This window comes from Juglans microcarpa x Juglans regia, chromosome 8D (assembly GCF_004785595.1).
Source record: "Juglans microcarpa x Juglans regia isolate MS1-56 chromosome 8D, Jm3101_v1.0, whole genome shotgun sequence".
Classification (NCBI taxonomy): Eukaryota; Viridiplantae; Streptophyta; class Magnoliopsida; order Fagales; family Juglandaceae; genus Juglans; species Juglans microcarpa x Juglans regia.
Window position 1 is genome coordinate 7,917,360 of NC_054608.1, and position 20,775 is coordinate 7,938,134.

Here is a 20,775-nt window from a genome sequence, read left to right on the forward strand (position 1 = left end):
GAAAACGGTTGTGGGTCCCACGTATAAAGATGTTTTAAGTTGAAAAAGATTGTGGGTCCCACGTGTAAGAAGGTTTTGAGTTGAGATGAGTTTAGTAATTCGAAAATTGGGTGTTTAGAAGTTAGACTCAGTTTAAAGTTAGACTAAACTCAACTGAGTTCAGCTGAGTTTGGAAACCAAATACATCCTTAGTGCTGTTGTTGGCAGAAATTTAACAAACGTTCAAATGATAGTAGTTGCAAGCTTAATGCTTGACCCTATTTGTTGATTTCTTCATTTTGCAATACGGTTCTTGCTGTTTTGTTCAAGTTCAATTTTAATTATATTGTCTTTTATAAGAAAGGAAATTTCTAAACCTTTCCGCTGTGATTGGTATTTTCTTGGTGAGATCATATTTGGATTTTCTTTGGATGGTGTTTACTGTTTAGATGCCTCTTTTTACGGGGAATCAAGTGTAAGAAACACGTTCATGAATATTTGGCTTATGGTTGAATTGGTAGGGAAATTTGATGGAGTCGTTGCTTGGTGTAGCTACTAACCAGCAGTCATTTTGAAACTCTGAGTACTTTCCTTATTTTATCACTCGGAATGTTGTTACATATCAACATTTCCCACTCAAATTCTTTCTTAGAACCTAGGTAAACCATAAACTCGTCTAGTTGTGAGCAAGGCTTTGCCTTGTATGTATTTTCCTTCCATTACATTATGCAGATTGGGGCAGAGGTCTTACTTCTGCTGTTGTGTTTGTTGTCATAATAGATCAAATGCTCTGGTTCTAATTTATCGTGAGATTGTTTTATCATTTTTTGGGTGAATGGTGAATTGAGTTGTAACTTGTATTACAAAATAGGATCCTACCATCCACCAAGAGTACTAGTTTTTTTCTTCTCGTCTCCCTTCCTGGGTGGGGATGGGCAATAGGGTTTAGGCCCTACATAATTAAGCGCAGGCTGCCCATTGGGGAAGATTGTGGGTTATGGACTCGGATAGGAATGTTTTGTTTGTAGTCCACAGCCAGAGAGGGAGAGAGATGATGCCTCTAGGCTGTAATCTCTTGGTTCAGGAGGAGTCCGTATTATTATGATCAGGGAATCCCCTAGCTTGTATTCTTCCGTGGTAGGGTCAACTGGGAGGAGTTTCGTGTCTAAGGCCTTGTCTGGTTACATAAATCATCTCATCTTATCTCATCCAATCATTATAACTTTTCCAAAATTTCACATAAAATATAATAAAAATTTAACTTTTTTAAATTCTAAAATAAAAATAATATTAAAAAGTTATATTCTAACAATATTTTATTCAAATTTCATTTCATCTCATCTCATTTCATTTGTGTAACAAAAAATATAAGTGTGGCAAATTGAGCCTTAAGGGAATGCTAGAGGAATGAGATGAGAATTTTGTGAATATTAGTGAGATAGTTTGAGTTAAATATTTATTGGGTTTTGGGAAATGAAATAGAAAAAGTTGAATAAAAAATATTATAAAACTAAAATATTGTTATAATATGATTTTTTTAAATATTATTTTTGTTTTGAGATTTGAAAAAATTGAATTATTTTGTGTTTTATTTGGAAGGTTGGGAAAGTATAATAATTAGTTTGAAAAAGTTGTAATAATTAATTTGAAAGTGTTTGTGCTTAAGGATTGTTTGGGAAGAAAATGAGATAGAGATAAAAAATTATTTCCAAACAACCTTAATGGCCTCGACATGCTACGACCAGTGTGGGTGAGCCTTTGCAGATATGGTAACATAAAAGTTAAGCTTGATGTGGGAAGCCTATTTGCTGTAGAGGGTCAGGGTACTGATGCAAACTTCCAGGCTGAGAGGTGGTGTTTATGTGCTTCTGTTGGCTGTTTTTAGGCATCCATATTTAGTTCACAGCTACGATCTGAAAAAAGAAGAAAAGAGTCAATTTTCATAGTCAATTTATAGTGATTGCTTCGGATTCAGGATGTGATTTTAATTCATTCTGCTACTTCATGTGTAAAGTAATGCAAGTTTAGAGGCCTAGGAGACTGTTTCCTCTGGCTTTATTACATGGGGGCATGAAAGATGGGATGGGATGCTGTTTGGGTTATCGAAATATGAGCAAGAGTTTCCCAGATCTTTCATGGGATTTGGACTTTTCCTCGTGCATTTTGTTCTTTGTGGTAAAGCGGACTGACTATGGGTGGCAAGACGACTGAACTTGTCAAACTTTTAAATGGATTTTAGGCTTCAGCTTATAAACTTGCCCTTCTTTTCTTCAATTAGTAAACCATTGCCTAGTGATAGAATAACATTATATATAAAGTTTTCGTTAAAAAAAAATAATTTATTATTAAATGCACGGCTAGTTTAAATATCATTACTCAATATAATTTATCCTAGGGATAAAAGTAGGTCGAAGATGATGTATTTAAACTTTAATCAGGTCAAACTTGGGGGCTGATGGGTACTGGGGCGGGTAGGGTAGGATCCGAAAGTTTAGTCACCTACGTAACCCCTTTTTATATCCGTAGTGATGGAACATCCTACACGACGCAATAACTTTGTTTTAATTAAGGTTGTAAATAGATGTTGAGTTGAGTTGAGATCTTTATGAATAATAATGAGTTAAGATGATAGAGTGAGTTTTGTGAATTTCATTTAAGATGAGTTTAAATATATTTGAATGTTAAGATGAATTTAAATGTATTTGTGAAAAGTTAAAAAAGGTTGTGGGTTTCACGTGTAAAGATTATTATTGAATTGAAAAAAATTATGGGTCTCACGTATAAAGAAGTTTTGAATTGAGATGAGAAAATGCTAATTTGCCGGCCATAATGTACCGCTCGGTTTGACCGCTCGGTCAATTTTTTTTTTGAAAGGAAAAAAAAAAAAAACTAAAAATGCTGCGCGGTACACTTAAGTGGGCTACTCTGGACGGTAGAGTAGCCTAACTCTTAATAATTTGAGAGTTTCGTATTTGAATGTTACATTTAATTTAAAATTAGACTAAATTGAATTAAATTCAGATTAATTTAACAATCAAACGAGGTGTAAATTTCATCTCGTTCTACCCATGAAAGCAGCGTTTTGGATACATCGGGTTTGGACTTTGGAGGAAGAGGAGAATTTTAATTTTGGAAAGTACTACTATTGTCCTCATGGTTTTAATCCATTTATTTTTACCTTTATTTTATTTTATCTTTAATAGTTAAAGAAGTGATTAATAATAAATTAGTGTATTTTTTAAAAAAATACAGAAATATATTAGGAGCATTGTCCTCTGTTTTTGAGTGTTTCTTTGGTCGGCTTGGATTATTGGACCCATATTATCCCTTTCCGTTTGCTGCACTATTCATCCCAATTTGGCGATAAAAGGCGTCTTTTTTTTTTCTTTTTTTCTTTTTTTTTTTGGGTTATCGATGTCATGCAAATTTTCTTTACTTTAAAATCTGTAAAATCGCTTGTTTGGGGGTGGAGATGGAATTGTATCTCACAAGGTTTGAGTTTTCTGATTTTGATTGTCTTTTGAGTTTGAAACCCCACCCACCACCAATATTTGCCGATCTGATCAAGATGAATGCACCTGCTTTTCAAACTCTCTCTATTTTCTTCCTTGTCCTTAAAAAGGCTCCACCCTTTTTTACGTTGTAGGATAGATAGATGTTCCGGACTTGATTCTTTGTCCATTTGTGATTTTTGCTTTTGTTTGCTTCTTTGCCTATTTAGCTCTCCTAAAGCTTTATAATGTCGTTTTAGGTTCCGATTGAATTATGAGATGATTTTATATGATCTAAGTTTATATGTAAATAGTAATATTTTTTAAATTCTATTGAGATGTATTTAAATATAAATAAATTGACAAATGTATTTAAATGTATGAATTAGGTTAAGATGAGTTTAATTCTTTTTATAAAAAGTTAAAAAAAATAATAGATTACATTAATAATTGATTTTATATGAATTGAGTTGATTTCAACAACTAAATACATATACCACTTAAAAATGTTAAAGAGGGTTATGATAAAAAAGATAATAAATATAATTTTATTTTTATCAAAATCTTGTGTTTTCTTACCTATCTTTTTAGCACGAGTAAACAAGAACTTTTATCCCTATAAAATCAATTACTCGTATAGATAATGTGTGATGTATAGATTTTTAAATAGAATTATACAATCAAACTCCCATGGAATTGAAGGATCTTCCTTCTCCATCTTTTCTTATTTTTTTTTTAAAAAAAAATAAAAGTTATGGCAGGCGGGTTTCGAACTCCAGAACTCCATTTTAAAAGTTGGAAATTTTGCTAATCAAATTACAAGCCTTTGACAAAATAGAGACTTCCTTTGCATCTCTTTCAGACTTAACTTTCATGTAAACCTTTTTATATTTTATTTGTTATTTTTCCTACTTTTAAGTTAAAAAATGGTAGATTACACCTAATTCAACCATTCAAGTGGCCAAAGTGCCACCATCCATCTATGAATAGTACATAGATCGTACCAATTGACTTCTCAGCATCAGAATTTCTAGAAGCAACCCTCACTATTGACGCTTGTGCCACACATTAATACACGTGAGCTCATTTGTCCACTTACGAGACATTAAAAAAATGTCCAATACAACATGAATTCCAATAAACCATTAAAAAATGAAGTAATGCTGCATTTTTGCAAGGTGGGGCAAGCATGTAATTTATGTTGTGTTTGGTAATTTAAGCATGTAATATTAGTGAGCTATTTATAAACATTTTATTACTACTTACAAATTATTTATTATTTTTATCATTATTATTTAAAAATCACCTCAACGTTAGAATGCAATAATCTTACTCTGGCGATGTTGGAGGCTTTTACGTTTCTGGCATGACAGACACCGTGACCAGGTAATGAAAAATGCTAATGACATCCAAATACAATCGGAAGAGGATGGTTTGGTGAGAGCAGTAATTGCAATTATTAAGAAAGCAATGTATACGATGTTCCCAACATTGAATGGACTTTGATAGCTTGCACCGTTTCCTGTGCATAGCTTTGAAATTTAAGCCACAATTACAGAAACCTGCATTTCTAGTTACTTTCCTGTATGGAAAATGCTACTTCCTGTCCTCGTATTGAAAATTGCAACTGGACCTTTCTGCACGAGTCTACCTTCCTGTTTTTCTTGTGCTTAATGTAAAATCTAAAGGCCATGGTTTGTTTCAACAAATAATTGAAAAAGTTTTGAGAAATTATATATTTTTTTCTTATCCAAATTCTTAACTTTTTGCATTGAATGTTGGTTATATGACTAAACTAAACTTATCATCAATAGATAGATGGGTCCTTTCCTTCTTGAGGGGTGAGGGGTGAGGTGGTGTCTTTGCTTTTGCAAAGGTTTGTCTCTTAGACGTGGTATGAAGAGGGTGCATGGACGTGAATTACAAAGACTGGGCTGGTTTTAGCTTCACAGAGACAAAAATAAAGTGTTGAATGGTAGGCCGTAGTCCTTTGATAGAATGTTGGTTAGTTTGAAAGAATTTGATGATAAAACTCCACTAAAAGATGTCTCGTTCTCTCATGAAAATTTTTGGATTCAAGCGTACAACATGCCTTTGGTTAGCATGACTGAAGAGGTGGGGGCTAAATTAGGCTCGGGTGTAGGAAAGGTGTTGGAAGTGGAGACATATGAGAATGGTCTCGATTGGGGCAATTTATTACGTATTACGGTGGAGATCGATATTGCCAAACCATTATCAAGAGAGTGACTTTTAACTATGGATCAGAATCACCTTTGGATTCCTTTCAAGTACGAAAGACTCCCTACGTTTTGCTTTCAATGTGGGGTCATCGAACATGTAGGGCAATGTCAAAGTCCCAGTCGTGATGATTCCAAAGCTAAGGGATGAACCAATTTGGTTTTGGTTACATGCGAATCAGGTCAAGAATAGTAGCCAATTCAATAGAAGGTACGGTGGTGATGCTCATCAACCACCACAGTAGGGCTGGCAGCAGCAAGACTCTAGTGGGGAGCCTAAAAAGGAAAGCACTAAGGCTAAGGCAGAATTTCAAGGTCAGCAAATAAAGGAGGATGAGGTGAACATTGATTCTCGGGATCAATTTTTGAATAAAATGGAAGATACCCCTGCTAGGTAGGAAGTGATGGGGAGGCTAGGAAGGAAAGAAGGGATTTTTGGAAAGTTCCCTAATGCAGTGGGCGATAATGTAATTCTTTCCTCTATTAGACCTATACCAGAGGTTCCAACTTATTTTAAGGAAGTTTCTAAAAAGGATGGGCAAGTCAATCTGGGAGAGCCAATTAAGGAGATGATGGGAGTGTCTAAGATGGATAGTATAGTAGATGGAAATCTTTCCCCCTCAATGCGGTCTATTGCTAGCCAAGCCAGATCTTTGGATCAATTTTTAGGACCCCAGTTATAGGATCTAGCCCAATCCATGAAGCAAGCTAAGTGAAAGAGGAGAGCCCGTGACAAATTTTTCAATAAAGCCCTCAAATATTCTAATGAAGGGTTTGGTACTAACAGTTCTCTCAAAAGGGATGGAGGTATAGTCAGCCAGGAAGTAATGGAAGATAGCTCTTTCAAGAAGCATAAGACTCTGGCTATGAAGAGTGACTTAGCTCAACAACAAGAGTTGGTGGTGGTTGCTAGGCAGTACCACCAACAACCATGAAGTGCCTAAGTTGGAACTGTCGGGGGCTTGGGAACCCTCGAACAGTTCGTGAGCTTCACCATATGGTGAAGGATAAGCTCCCAAAAGTAGTTTTTTTCTTATTGAGACAAAACTTGATAGAAGCAAAGTTGAAAGAGTGGGCAAAGGCTTAGGCCTAGAGCATAGTTTTGTGGTGGTTAGTCGAGGACTCAAGGGAGGAATTGCATTTTTATGGCATGATGATTTGAATGTTACTCTAGTTTCATACTCTCACTATCATATATCCCTAAAAGTTTCTGTTAAGGGTGGGAGTATGGAATGGATGCTTACTGGTTTTTATGGTCATCCAGTAACTAGTAAAAGGCTAGGCAGTTGGGAGTTATTAAGGGCACTGAAACCACCAGTAGGGACGGCTTGGATTTGCATTGGAGATTTTAATGAGATACTGCACCAGAAGGAGAAATATAGTCAAATGGAGGAGTTTAGACTTGCTATGAATGACTATGGCTTGAGTGACCTAGGCTATATAGTGGAGACAAATTCACCTAGTGCAATAATCGTGAAAGACCTCAGTTCACAAAGGAAAGACTAGACAGAGCTCTAGGCAACTCGGTATGGCATGATATGTTTCCTAACACTATAGTGAGATCAGAAGCTGCCCAATGCTCTGATCACAGACCACTCATGATCACTATGGCCACTGCTTCACAATAGGTTGTCAGGGGTGAGAGACCTTTTAGACATGAAGCTAAGTGGGCAGAAAGGGGGGAGTGCTTCAAATTGGTAAACGATATTTGGCATAGACTAGGTTTGTGCTCTAATAAGTTGCAGAGAACTGATGATAGCCTAATCAAATGCAAGACTAAATTAAAGGAATGGATTGGAGTCAGTTTTGTGTAGTCTAAGAGAATCATAAACACTAAAATGAAACATATTTATGATCTTCAGAAGTCTAATTAGGGCGACTTGACTCTCAGAATTAAGTCTCTACAAATGGAGGTTGACAAGCTTCTTGAAGAGAAGATATTACATGGAAACAAAGGGCTAAGCATAAATGGTTGAGAGAAGGAGATAGAAACACAAGGTTCTTCCACTAGTAGGAAGACCAACACAATCAAGAGGATAAGAAATGAATGTGGCCAAGAGTTCACATTGACGGAAGCTATGGTTGACTAGTTTCAACATTACTTCCAGGACCTCTTCTCTACTTCTCATCTATAAGGTATTAAGGAGTGTCTGAGGACTCTACAAGCCAGTGTGACTGAAGATATGAATAAAAAAACTCTTGAATAAGCTCACCACTAAAGAAGTGGAGGAGGCTGTTTTTCAAATGAAGTCCTTTAGCTCACCTGGCCCTGATGAATTCCCACTTGTTTTTTATTAGCAACACTGGAAGACTATTGGCAATAAGGTATGTGAAGCGAAATTGTATGTGTTGAATTCTAATGGTAGGATTGCTGAGATTAATGAAACATACATTTTTCTAATCCACAAGATTAAATCTCCTTCTAAAGTGACTGATTTTAGACCCATCAGCCTGTGTAATATCCTCTACAATATTATCTCTAAAACCATTGCAAACAGGTTGAAAAAAATTCTTCCTTGTATTATCTCTCAAACCTAATTTGCTTTTGTGCCTGGTAGATTAATTTCTGACAATATTATTGTGGTCTTTGAGGCTTTGCATTTCATGAGTAGTAAGTTATCTGCAAATGAGGGTCATATGGCCTTGAAGCTTGATATGAGTAAGGCCTATGATAGAATTGAGTGAGAATTTCTTGAAGCTGTCATGTTGAAGATGGAATTTGCTCATAGTTGGGTGAGATTAGTGATGCAATGTATTAATTCTGTTTCTTAGTCTCTTATTTTTAGTGGAATGCCTCAACAAGAATTCAAACCCTTAAGAGGCATTAGCCATGGGGACCCTTTATCCCCTCACCTTTTCATCTTATGTGCTGAGGTGTTAAGCTTAAGATTGACTCATGCAAAAAGGCAAAGATCTATCTCAAGGGTTCCTATTGCTTGTGGAAAGTTTAACATCACTCACATTTTCTTTGCAGATGACAGTTTGTTGTTCTATAAAGCTAATGCTCTCGAATGAAGTAGATTGATCCACATTCTCAACCTCTATGTAAGGGCCTCGGGTCAGAAATTGAACAAGGAGAAAACTTCTATTCGGTTCAGTAGAAATATTCCAAGACAGGTCCAAGAAATTATCCTCAATATTGCTGGAGTTAGATTTTTTGTGCCTTATGAGAATATCTCGGATTACCTGCTATGATTGATAGGTCCCAAGTTAATTCATTCAAGAATATCTTAGACAAAGTCAAAAGTAGACTGAGCAGCAACAAAGTTAAAATTATTTCTCTAGCAGGCAAAGAAATTCTTTTAAAGCGATGGTGCAAGCTCTTCCTACCTTTAGATTGGGAGTTTTCAAGCTCCCTTGTATCTTGCTCAGGAGTATTAACAAAGCAATGCAAGATTACTGGTGGGATCAGCAAGAGCAAAAGAGGAGAAAACATTGGATTTCTTGGAATACAATGGGCAAAGCTAAGACTACTGGAGGTCTAGGGTTTAGAGATTTAATGAGTTTTAACATGGCCATGCTAGCCAAGCAAGGGTGGAGATTAATGCAGTATCCTCTTTCACTAGCTTCTCAAGTGTTGAAATGGAAATATTTTCCCAAAGTTGATTTTTTGGAGGCTAAACTGGGTAGTCAACCATCCTACATTTGGAGAAGCATTTTGGCTGCTAGACCTCTATTGGAAAATGTACCTTTTGGAGAATAGGAAATGGCAATGATGTTCATATATGGAAGGATAAATGGCTTCCCAATGCTTATAATCACAAGATCAATAGTGCTGTCAAAGTATTAGAAGCTGATGCTAAAGTGAGTGACCTTGTTGACCCTGTTACCAAGCATTGGAGAACATCTCTTATTGATGATATTTTCGTACAAGAGGAAGCTAATGCCATAAAAATTATGCCTATAAACAGTTGCAATAAGTCTGATAGACTGGTTTGGAAAGGTTCTGCAGATGGCAAGTTCATAGTTAGAAGTGCCTACCATTTACACATTAAGTTGGTGGATCAATTGAAGGGGCAACCATCTAGCAGTACAGGGAAAAGCAAAATCTGGTCAACTATTTGGAAGATGAAGGTTTTTCCAACAAAAAAACAATTTGTGTAAAGCATGTAAAGAGGGTTTGCCTACTATGTTGAATCTGTATAAGAGGAAAGTGGTGGAGAAGCCATACTGTCCAATATGTCTCGAGGAGATGGAATCAGTTACTCATGCCCTGTGGAGTTGTCCTGTAGCTCAGGACATTTGGGGTCAATACTCTACAAAGCTACAAAAAAGTCCTCACTTAGAGAGGCTTTTCTTGGATTTGATTGAAGACCTGTGCATCAATTCAGATATTGAGATCATGGAAGAGATTGCAGTGGTTTCAAAGAGAATATGGTATAGAAGGAACATGGTGATATTCCAAAATGAGTTCAAGAATCCAAACGTGGTAATGAAGCCGTCAAGTGAGGATTTGCAGATGATGAAGGAACTACATTCCTAGAAACCTGGGCAGCCTAGTTCTATCAATATATGGGGTTCAAAGCTGGACTCCCCCTCCTAAGAATTATTTTAAGATAAAATGGGATGCAGCTGTGGACAAGTTAAATTGTAAGGTGGGAGTAGGTATCGTTGTAAGGGATGAAAATGGGTTGGTTTCTGCAGTTATGAGACAAAGCGTGTCTTTGTTCCCTGATCCTCTGTTGGCAGAAGCCGTGGGAGCTTTTGAAGCTGTCAAGTTTGGTATACAACTGGGACTCACCAAGATCACTTTAGAAGGAGATTCACTTTAGATTGTCCAAGCAATTCAAATGGAAGATGAGTCTTGGTCAAAAGCAGGATTACTTGTCAGTGATATCAAGGTCCAGTTACAATTCTTTGCCCATTGGTCTGTACATCATGTCAAGAGGGATATTAACATTTTCGCACACACTCTAACTCGAAATGCTCTTTCTCTTTCTGATTCTGATGTAATTGTAGACATGAAGGAGGCTCCTTCATGTATTATTCATCTGTTATGAGTTGGTTTTTGAATGAAGAAGATATTTCCTTAAAAAAAAAAAAAAAAAAACTTATCATCCATTGATGGTAAGTAAAAAAATATATATATATCAACCAAAAATACTATAATAAAAATGAGAACTCAAAAAAAAAAAAAAAAAGCAATCCATAATGAATGATACTCATCCATGGGGGAGACTTTGCCCCCATTGTGGCAAGGGAAACTCCCTCACCTATTGAGGTGGCTCGTGGCCACCTCGTGGATGGGTGGAGGCAGGAGGTATCCTTCAATCGATGATAGCATCCCAAGGGGTATATTTTTGTCTTAAGTTTATTTACAATCAACTCGTGGAAATGGAGGAGGTTCCCTCCATCTAGTGTGGTTATTCACGACCACTCTATGGAGGAAAAATGGACCTCCTACATGACCTAATGAGAAGGAAATCCTCCTCTCAAGCAAGGTGGTTGCATATAGGAAAATAAATAACTTTCATTATTAAGTATGGTTGCAAAGAGATTTTTAATTACCTAGCGGGGTAACTCTTAGGCCTGGTTTGGATAGCAAGATACTCTTATCTCATCTTATCTCAATATCCAAAAATCATAAATACAAACACTTTTTAATTTTTAATTTTTAAATTTTTTATCTAATCATTACCTAATCGTTACAACTATCTCAGACTTCCAAACAAAACACAAAAAATAATTCAACTTTTTCAAATTTCAAACAAAAATATACAAAGCAGAGTTATAGATCATAATATATATATATATATATATAATAATACTAAATACAGTTTTAGAGTATGCAAGTTCTACACATTTTTCATATAATTTTTAAATTTATCCACTTTTTTCAAAGGTAGCACATGAGAGTCCGAGATTTACACACTTTAAAACTATACAAATCATTTACATTCTATTTTTTTCTAGGTTACTATACGCATTCCATGGGATCAAGACTAATCTTCTTTAACATTCATCGTCTTGCAATTCGAAGTATGAGGAAGGAAATTAAACTCGAGTCTAGCTAGAAACGTTGTGATACCAACCTGTACGCGGTGATGGTGGGTAAAAGGCAATCTTGATCCTTCCAAAACTTTTTATCATTCTGCCTGTAATTATAATGTTACAGATTTATAAACCCTTTTAGCAGTACTACCTTTCTCCATCACCCTTTCATGTATGTATGTGTGTGCCTTTAAATTAGTGATGACCCCTTTTATGTGTGCATGCATTGAACATTTTCATAGGTACAACCTCCCACCTATTGATACAAGTGGGTGATCGATCTCTCAATCCATGCATTGCATGTAAGGTGAGGGGTCATGAGCTGTGCTCTCTTAGAATAAATTCATTCATTCATTCATTCACCACGCCCAACATTTAGGAAGAGAATTTAAGTGATTGTTCATCTAAATGATATTAATATGACCGGAGACGATAAATTTAAAATGAACACGATGATCTGTATTTCTCTAACTGGAAACCTACTCACCCATTTGGTCAAGACAGCCCACTACCTTGACATGTTTACTCGTGGCTAGATAGCTATTTTATGTGATGCAAAGAGTCAAATTGCAATTTGTTTTCCACTTGGTACATGATTGGAGCACCTAAAAAGTACAATTTTTTTTTTTTTTTATAGGTTGAGCTGTGGTATCTTCCGTGGCTAAAACCCTTTAGGGTGTCTGATTTTCTTCATTTGTCAAGAGAATGGAAAACTTCTAAATATTCTCTTTGGTGGAGGAATCACCACCCTTATCTTATGGCCCTTTTATTAGTTAAAAAATAAGCTATGTTACGCAATGGGTTACATATGCAGCAATCCAAATGGAGGGAGGATGGGGAGTCCTTTTTCTTTTTTTTTTTAATTTTTTTTATGGACTAAAATACGCAGCAACCATCTTGGAAAGGTGAGAAAAAAGAAGAGAGGAACGGACAAAAATGACGATAAATATAAAGAATAAGAGGCCCACGATTGAGATATGAAGGGTAGGGGATGGAAAAGAGAGAGAGAGAACGAGGCAGAAGCTGAAGGGATAGATACTGATGAATGAGAGACATTTAGGTCCATGAATTCACACCTCTTTTAAGCAAAGTTAAACGATGTCAGCTGCTTTTGTACCAGCACATGGAGACTGCAAAGCATAATACCTGAAAAAATTAAAAATAAAAATATATGTGCACCAAAGTCACCCACCATACCCAATTCTTGATAATCCACTCTCTTCAATACACATAGAATGGTCAAGTCATTCCTCCCTGGCCCCATGATCATTCATTTTTTAGGTCATTGACCTATAAATTAATTGCCCACGAGGTTTTTATTCAGCCAAAACCTATTGGTAAATACAAAAATTACACAAGCAGCCAGATAAAAGTCTTACACAAGCATTATACACAAGCATACAAGAGGAGGATATGGACAACTTGTATAAAAATCTTAATATCGTATTGTAATGATATTAACGTTCGGAAGGAAGATAAGAAAATGACAATAGACTTAGAATCTGTTTGTATGTTAAGAGTATTTCAAATCATTTGTAAATAATAGTAAAATAGTTTGTGAATAGTAATAAATTATTTTAAATAGTTGTGAAGTAATATAAAAATATCTGAAAACAATTGTATTCTCAAACAGACTCTTAAAATCTTGGTTGCGTTCCATGAAGTGGAACGAATAGTTGTGATTGAAATATGTAAATAGTAGAAAGACACTGCGATTGTATGTTATGATAAAATATTACAATGTTCACCATCACTGTGTCTATGTTATGATATTAATCATGCCGGGTGTGTAAGTTTAGAACATGAATGCAATGGATTTAATTATGGTCATGACTCACAACTCAAAGACAGCTCAAAGTCACAGGGGGAGGGGGAGTCTTCAAAAAAGGAGGGTGGCAGGGAAGGGAGAGGAAAGAGCGGGGCATGTGATGGGGACTGGGGAGGGTGGGAGAGGACAAGTGCTTGGTGTGAACGAGATGGAAACAACATAACATAACAAAAGTTTAGTAGCAACAACACCCGAGAGAGAGAGAGAGAGAGAGGGGCTGGGGCAGCCTACCTGCCTATGGCGCGCACATTGGGAGCCTGGTCAGTTGATTAACTTTCTTTGGTTTTGTTTGTTTTTATAATTAAAGATGAAGGAGAGAGAGAGAGAGAGAGAGGAAATGTCATGAGGAAATGAAGAACCATTTGGTAATATATTGCGTACGCCCGAATAATTGGTGCTATAACTTTTGCCTCTAACCAGTTGTTGGTTTGCTTTTATGTTTTTTTTTTCGCCTATTTTTCTATTTATTATCCTCTATTCAATTCTACGTCAGGAAACTGCTCTGTTATGACTTTGCTCTTTCTCTCTCTGTCTCTCTCTCCTTTGGGTTGTTTTGTAAATTATAGATTACTGTCATCTTTAATCTCTACATCTTTCTCCCTTCACATTTTTCTTCTGTCTCAAATCCTTCGCCTTTAAGACCTCTCTCTCTCTTTCTTCTTCTTTTGTTTCTACCTTCCTGGGTTTGGTTTTCTCGCCTCATCTCTTTCTTTCCTTGGTTGTTTTTTTTCTTGAGAAAGTGTGAGAAAATTAAAAAGGCAGCCGAACAGGGATATAACTTTCTTTGATTATCTTGTCTGGGTTAGTTCTGTGTTTTTTGGCCCAGGATTTATGAATAGATCCATCTGCTGGGTAAGTTCTTTCTTTCTTTTTTTTTTTCCTTGGATTTTCCCTTTATTTCTGCACCATTTTTTATTGATCGGTCGGTCACAAGATCGGGTTCTGATTGTTATTTTTGAAATCTCCGTCATGTTTTTGGGTTTTTTTGTAAAGCAAAATTTTAAGTTTTTTTTTTATGGTTTTAATGCTATTTTAGCTCCATACCCAGATGGTTCTGTGTGTGAAATCTGTTTTTTTTTTCTTTTAATTTTGGTCTTAATCTGCTTTTTCTTTTTCAAATCATTTGTCTAAGAGCTGTTTTCTTTTTCTTATTCATTCTTCCCATTATGTCTTTACTTTTATTTGTAGGATGTTGATTCAGTCTGTATGGTTGTGCATTACACCAAAATTTGAAAATAGGAAAAAGAAAAATGGTAACTGAAGTTTTTTTAGAATGCTTTCGTGCGTGCCTTGTTTCCAATTGTGCAACTTTCACGCAATTTCTTTTTCTTTTTTTCGTTGAATTAAGTCTTTACCCTGGTGGGTGTTTGCTTATACATGATTTTGATCAGTTCCTTTGGTGAAATGTGGTCTCGTTTGGATGCTTCATGATTATTTACTTACAAGTAGAGGTTTTGGGTGGCTGTGATTGTGAGTGTCGGATATGCTCGGCAAACTGTTGATTTCTTTCTCATCCCTATTCAATTAATGTTGCTTTGATTCTGTTTGGTATTATTCTAGGGTTATTTAATAGCCTTCTATGTTTTGGGTACTTATGATCTTATGGGATTGCAGTATTTGTGAACAATATGTTGATCTGTGGAATTGCAACTGATGTTTAGATGATTCTACACACTTTGAGTCCAATAATACGAATTTCAGATTTTCAGAGTTGCTTTGTGTTGGGGGTGTGGCTGTTTTTGTTGTGGCCTAAATCTAGTTTCATTGACAATGTTTCTTAATATCTTAAAAACTTGATGAGGCCATTATATCTAGGATTGTAGAGGAAGGTGAGGATGAGTTCTTCTATTCCTTCTAATATTATGTGAGATAAGGATCTTCCTGATTCTCAAGTTTGAAGAAACTTCACCAATGCAGCCAAAATTTCACAAGATTGGAAATCATTAATACTTGGCTTTGAAACACTTTATGTTGATAAAATGACCACTAATTTAGAATATTGTTCTTCCGTTGAACACAATAGTCTGAAGACTTGAAATTGAAATAATGTTATAATATACACTGGGCAGCTGAGCATAAAGTTTCTAGTGCAGGAGAAATTACAGGTACTGGTTTCAAGGTTTCTATGAATGGCAATGCTAATCAATCTGCTAATCCTTGCTTGAGACTACAGTAGATAAGACTTCTATGAGGACCAAATCAGGGCATTTCCATGACCATAGAATCACTCTTCCTAAATTACACTTCAACCTTCCAGATTTAACTAAAGATACGACATTTTCATGATAAGATCATGACTCAATCTGCACCTTGCCTTTACGTCAAGCTGGCAACACATTTTGAATGGAATTTTATTTATTTATATTAAAAATTCTCAGGCCCTTCCACAATCACCAATAACAAAGTATACACAAGTGCATAGAGCATAGTGCTAATTGGTAAATTTGTTTAGAGCTTTCTGACTTCCAAATCCAATGATATTTGTTCCTTTATTATTTCAGGTATAACAAAAGTGTACCTAGCTTACGGTTTACATTGGAAATTTCTTCACGATTTTTACTTATTACAAAATTGTTATCGGTCCAAATGCAAGGGCAAAGAGGGAGACTTGATGCATTGCCTGAGATGTTGGAATTTGACCATGGATCTGCATCAAGTAATGCTGCTATAGATAAGCAGATATGCTGGAATAATATGCGGAATCCTACTGGAAACCAAATACAGGACTATGTACTATCACCTGGTGATATTAATGTTGCATATTTGAATTCCTTGAACCGTGAGCGACCAATGTTGAATGGATGGAGCTTGGGTGAGCCTAGTTCTAGCAACACCCAGAGTGAGGTTAGGTGTGATGAGTGGAAAGCAGAGCTTGGATGGTCATCTTCAGGAAGTGCTTGTCCTGGGGCTGGTCTAAGGTTGGAAGAACGGAGCTATGAACCGTCTAATGCATTTTCAGCTGAAAATGCCAATATAAACCATCTGTATGTGCAAAGTTCCAATTCTGATGTGCTTACTCAGAATCTCAACTTAAACACAGGTTCTGTGAGTCATGGTGGTGACAGTCGCCGAGTCTCGGGATGTCCTAATGTTTCCAAGTCTAGCAGATTAGAAAATCAGTGCATTCCACCTGCTAGTGGTTCTGATCATCATTTACTTTCTTCATGAACTGGTGGAGTTTTAGTGGCAGAGAATGATGGCAGATCAGGTTGTTCATTGGAGGGTCATCGTGTGTCCTGTAAAAGAAAATCTCTTGAAGCAAATGTTGGGCAGTCTTCTGTATCTGGAAGTTCTAGCTACTTTCAGTGTACAGAAAATAGTGGATGGTCTCCTGTTCCTTCTCATTTTAGTTTGAGCAGGAGTTTAAGTGTATCTGCTCCATCAGAACAGGTGAACCCAAGAGTCAGGCTCGGTGCAACAGAAGTTGCTTCTGGTTGCATTCCTGATCCAAGTTCAGCAGGAAGTTCCCATAGAACATCCCGTGTGAGGATAAATCCTTCAATTCAACCAGATTCTATTCCCCCTACTTTAATCCTTACAGAGAGGGCTGTCAGGCATTCTAGTATATCATCTTCTCAGCTACCACCAAGACTTCTTCCAGTTGATTATTCTCTGGACTTGCGGTCAACACCTGCAACAGATAATATGATTCCTCACAGTCAACCACTATTGATCCATCTTCCTGAATTTCCACGAAATGTGCAAGGTTTTAGGTGGAATGGAGGACATAGCTCAGGAACTGCTAGTTCCACAAGCTCTAATGTTTCTGGAGATAGAGATGATGTACCGCATAATGAAACAGGCTCAAGAAGCATGGCGAGAAACCTTTCAGAACATCCAATGTTTGTGCCGGCTCCTGAACCAAGAAATTTGGTACAAAATCCAGCACATAGAAGTTCAACTGGTGGAAACTTGCGAATTCTTGGAAATGTTGCATCTACTTCTCGGACTGGCCTCAATTCAGGAGTCCATCCATCGTCTGCACCTACTTTAGTTTCTCAACTGAATCCTCCACAATATCCACGAAGGTTATCTGAATATGTTCGCTGGTCACTATTTTCTTCTACTGGTTTTGAGACTGGAGGACAAAGCAGTAACTATTCCGCACTGCATTTAGGTCCTATTTCCTCACAAGAAATGAGGTTTTCATTTGGACCTGGTAACCAGGGTCACCACCAGTCACACCCAAGGTTAGCATTGTGGGTGCAGAGACAAGGTGATGGTAGACCTGGAATCCCCTATTTATTGCGAGCAAATGCTGTGGCTGGTGAAGGAAGTAGCAGACTTGTATCTGAGGTCTGTCCTAGAACTCATGCTTTTTCTTATATGATGTTTGATTAAGATTTAAATATTGACTATATCATTTAAGTCTGGTATCAACCACAACCCTTTTTTTTTTTAAACAACAAATGTTTGGGATTGGGACACATGCGAGTTACCACTTCTATTAACTATTATTTATCGTATTAAACTCTTTATCATTTTATCTTTATATGTATAGATGGGAAATTCAATGAGAAAAAAAGAATCGTAAATAATGATCATTATAATTGCAACAATCATGTATTTTATTCAACTCCTGCAAGTTTGGTGTAAATTGTAGTAGCGAACATCATCCTTCTCAATTTTTTTTTTCTGTTTCATCTTTAACTTATTTCATTTATTCAATTTTCAAAAAGCTATATTCTTTGTCAAGTTTTAATGACATCCTATTCTCTTGTGCCTATGGCAACAATCATTAGATCAAATGGATTTGTGTTTCATCAGTACTCCAAAATGGGTTGTGCATTCTGCTTTAATAAGTCTGATAATTGTTTAAACTTATTGTGAATCTATGATTCAGGTTTTGCATAAATGCAACCAATGATGCTTTCATCTCTCTATCAGATTTTGTATTTGGGGTAAAACTAGATTTTGTTGATTCCTAAAAGTGCAATGTCATTCCTAATTCTCATTGCAGCCAAGCAAGCTGGTCTTTTAATGGTTTTCACCCTATACATGCACGAAACTTTTCTATTGAAAAGAACTCTGTTTTGACTGAATTGTATGGGGCCCACATTTTTGGTGAATAGTAACATCTTTGCTTTCTGAATGTTCTCACGTCTAGTTACTTGAGTCAAGGTTGTTCGTTGAATAGTTTGGTTCAAGCTGAAAAAAAAAAAAAAAAAGAAATAAAAGAATTTAATGGTGGTTTTTTGTTTAAAACTATTTGATTCTAAACTTTCAAGTCATCAGGGCAAACTAGTGTTCATTTGAAGCTTACTTTCTTTGTTTTTTTTCTTGGAACAGATTCGCAATGTCTTGGGTCTCATGCGTAGGGGCGAGAACTTGCGATTTGAGGTTAGGTTTCTACCTTCATAGTGTATTCACCAAGCACACCACTATCTCATAAAGAGAATTCTAGAAAGGCCTCGGAGGGCATTTTATTCACAAGCGGTGCTAGGGACACGGGATCTGTGCACACTGTTCACATTAGGGGTCCATGTACACGACCCTGTGTTCCTTACATTTTCCGTTATTCACTAGAAAGAACTGTACATAAATATTTTGTTATGTCATATGTGATTTGCGACCCAATGATGGTGGCTGACATATGCTTCTACCTTTTCGTCAGGATGTCATGATCTTTGATCAGTCAATGTTTTTCGGAGTGGCTGATAATCATGATCGGCATAGGGATATGCGACTAGATGTTGATAACATGTCTTATGAGGTAAGTATACAAAAAACTAATATATACTCTGTTTACCCTCTTATATTGATTGTTGTTGTTGTAATATAATATTTATTGGATTTACAAGAGTTATTGGCTCTAGAAGAGCGCATTGGAAATGTGAGCACAGGATTGAGTGAAGAAACAATATCAAATCGTCTAAGACGGCGGAAATATTCTAGTGTGGTCGGGTCTCAGCTTGAGGCAGACCCATGCTGTATCTGTCAGGTAATGATCCATCCATTTGACTCGTTCGAGCCTTCTTGGTCATCTTTTTTTAGCCTGAATTATTGTTCCATGATATACAAGAGGAATACAATGAGGGAGATGATCTTGGAACTCCAGAATGTGGCCATGATTTTCATGCTGACTGTATAAAACAATGGCTGATGCACAAGAATTTGTGCCCCATTTGTAAAACAACAGCCCTGACTAAATGAGAGGCGACCAATCAGTTTCTGGCTATTTGTTCTCACGTATTGCAAATATCAGAGGTATCCATCACATTATGTATGTTGCCTATTTGGGTTAGTGAATCAAATACTCAGATGCTTGTTGGCTGCTTCGCCATTCCTTGTTCTTGCCAATCTGAAGCTGGTCTTTGGCACAAATCTACCAAGAGCCAATGTGAAATTCTCTCTAGTTCCATTCAAGCCAAGCTATCTTAATTATCACCTTGTGGAGGCGGCTGCGGATATGCGAAGTGAAAAAGTACAACTAGTTTCAAACTTTTCCCACATATCAACAAAGGATTTACTTCACAATGTTTATTAAAGATTCAGCCAATTGGAGTTACACGCCGAATGGAAAGGGGGAGAACAGCATTGTCGAAGTGTTGAGTTAGAGATGCGGTAGCCTTGGGGCCAACGTGAGGGCAATGGGCCTTAAGCAAGGGGTAAAGCCAGTGAAGGATGAAGGTGACTTATGTGGGCTTCGAATGGGCTCAGGGCTTGATCCATGATTTACTTATACTCTTTTACTTCTATATGCTCTTTTATTTTTTTCAGTTTGTAATCGAGTAATGTAGGGGTCAATTATGTCTTTACAATAGCACTACTATTTCTAGCGTAGTAACTGTCTAAGGAAAGCATCCAGAACTTGATATTCAATTTGTTATTCTATTTTATCTATAGAGGAACTTTCCCTCAAAGAGAGCATTATCCTTTTCTACTAAATACATATGAATTTTCCATAAGATTTGTTGCTTTCCATTATTTTCTAGTTTGATCCATTACAAGTGGTATTTAGAGCCTCTTTCTTGCCCTGTTTCATGGCTAAAAACACCTGCATGAAAGATCTCTAGGAAAGACTCAATGCCTAGAAAAAAACTATAGATTAGCTTATCAAAAACACTGATAGCCAATTTAATACAATCGAACTGGAAATGTTGGCTATGAGATGCCAAATGGAGATGATGATGAAACAATTTTCCATGATGGCCTGCACTATTAAAACAACTTTGTCAAGAGATTCTTCTAGTCACCAACGACACAATGACCACCAGGAACACAATAACGCTCAAGTCGTAACCCATGG

General features: G+C 36.6%; 1 pseudogene; it reads left to right on the forward strand.

The window, feature by feature from the left end:
• The first annotated feature begins 16,112 nt into the window (after nt 1-16,112).
• Nucleotides 16,113-19,679, forward strand: LOC121242174 (annotated as a pseudogene).
• Nucleotides 19,680-20,775: the final 1,096 nt, after the last annotated feature.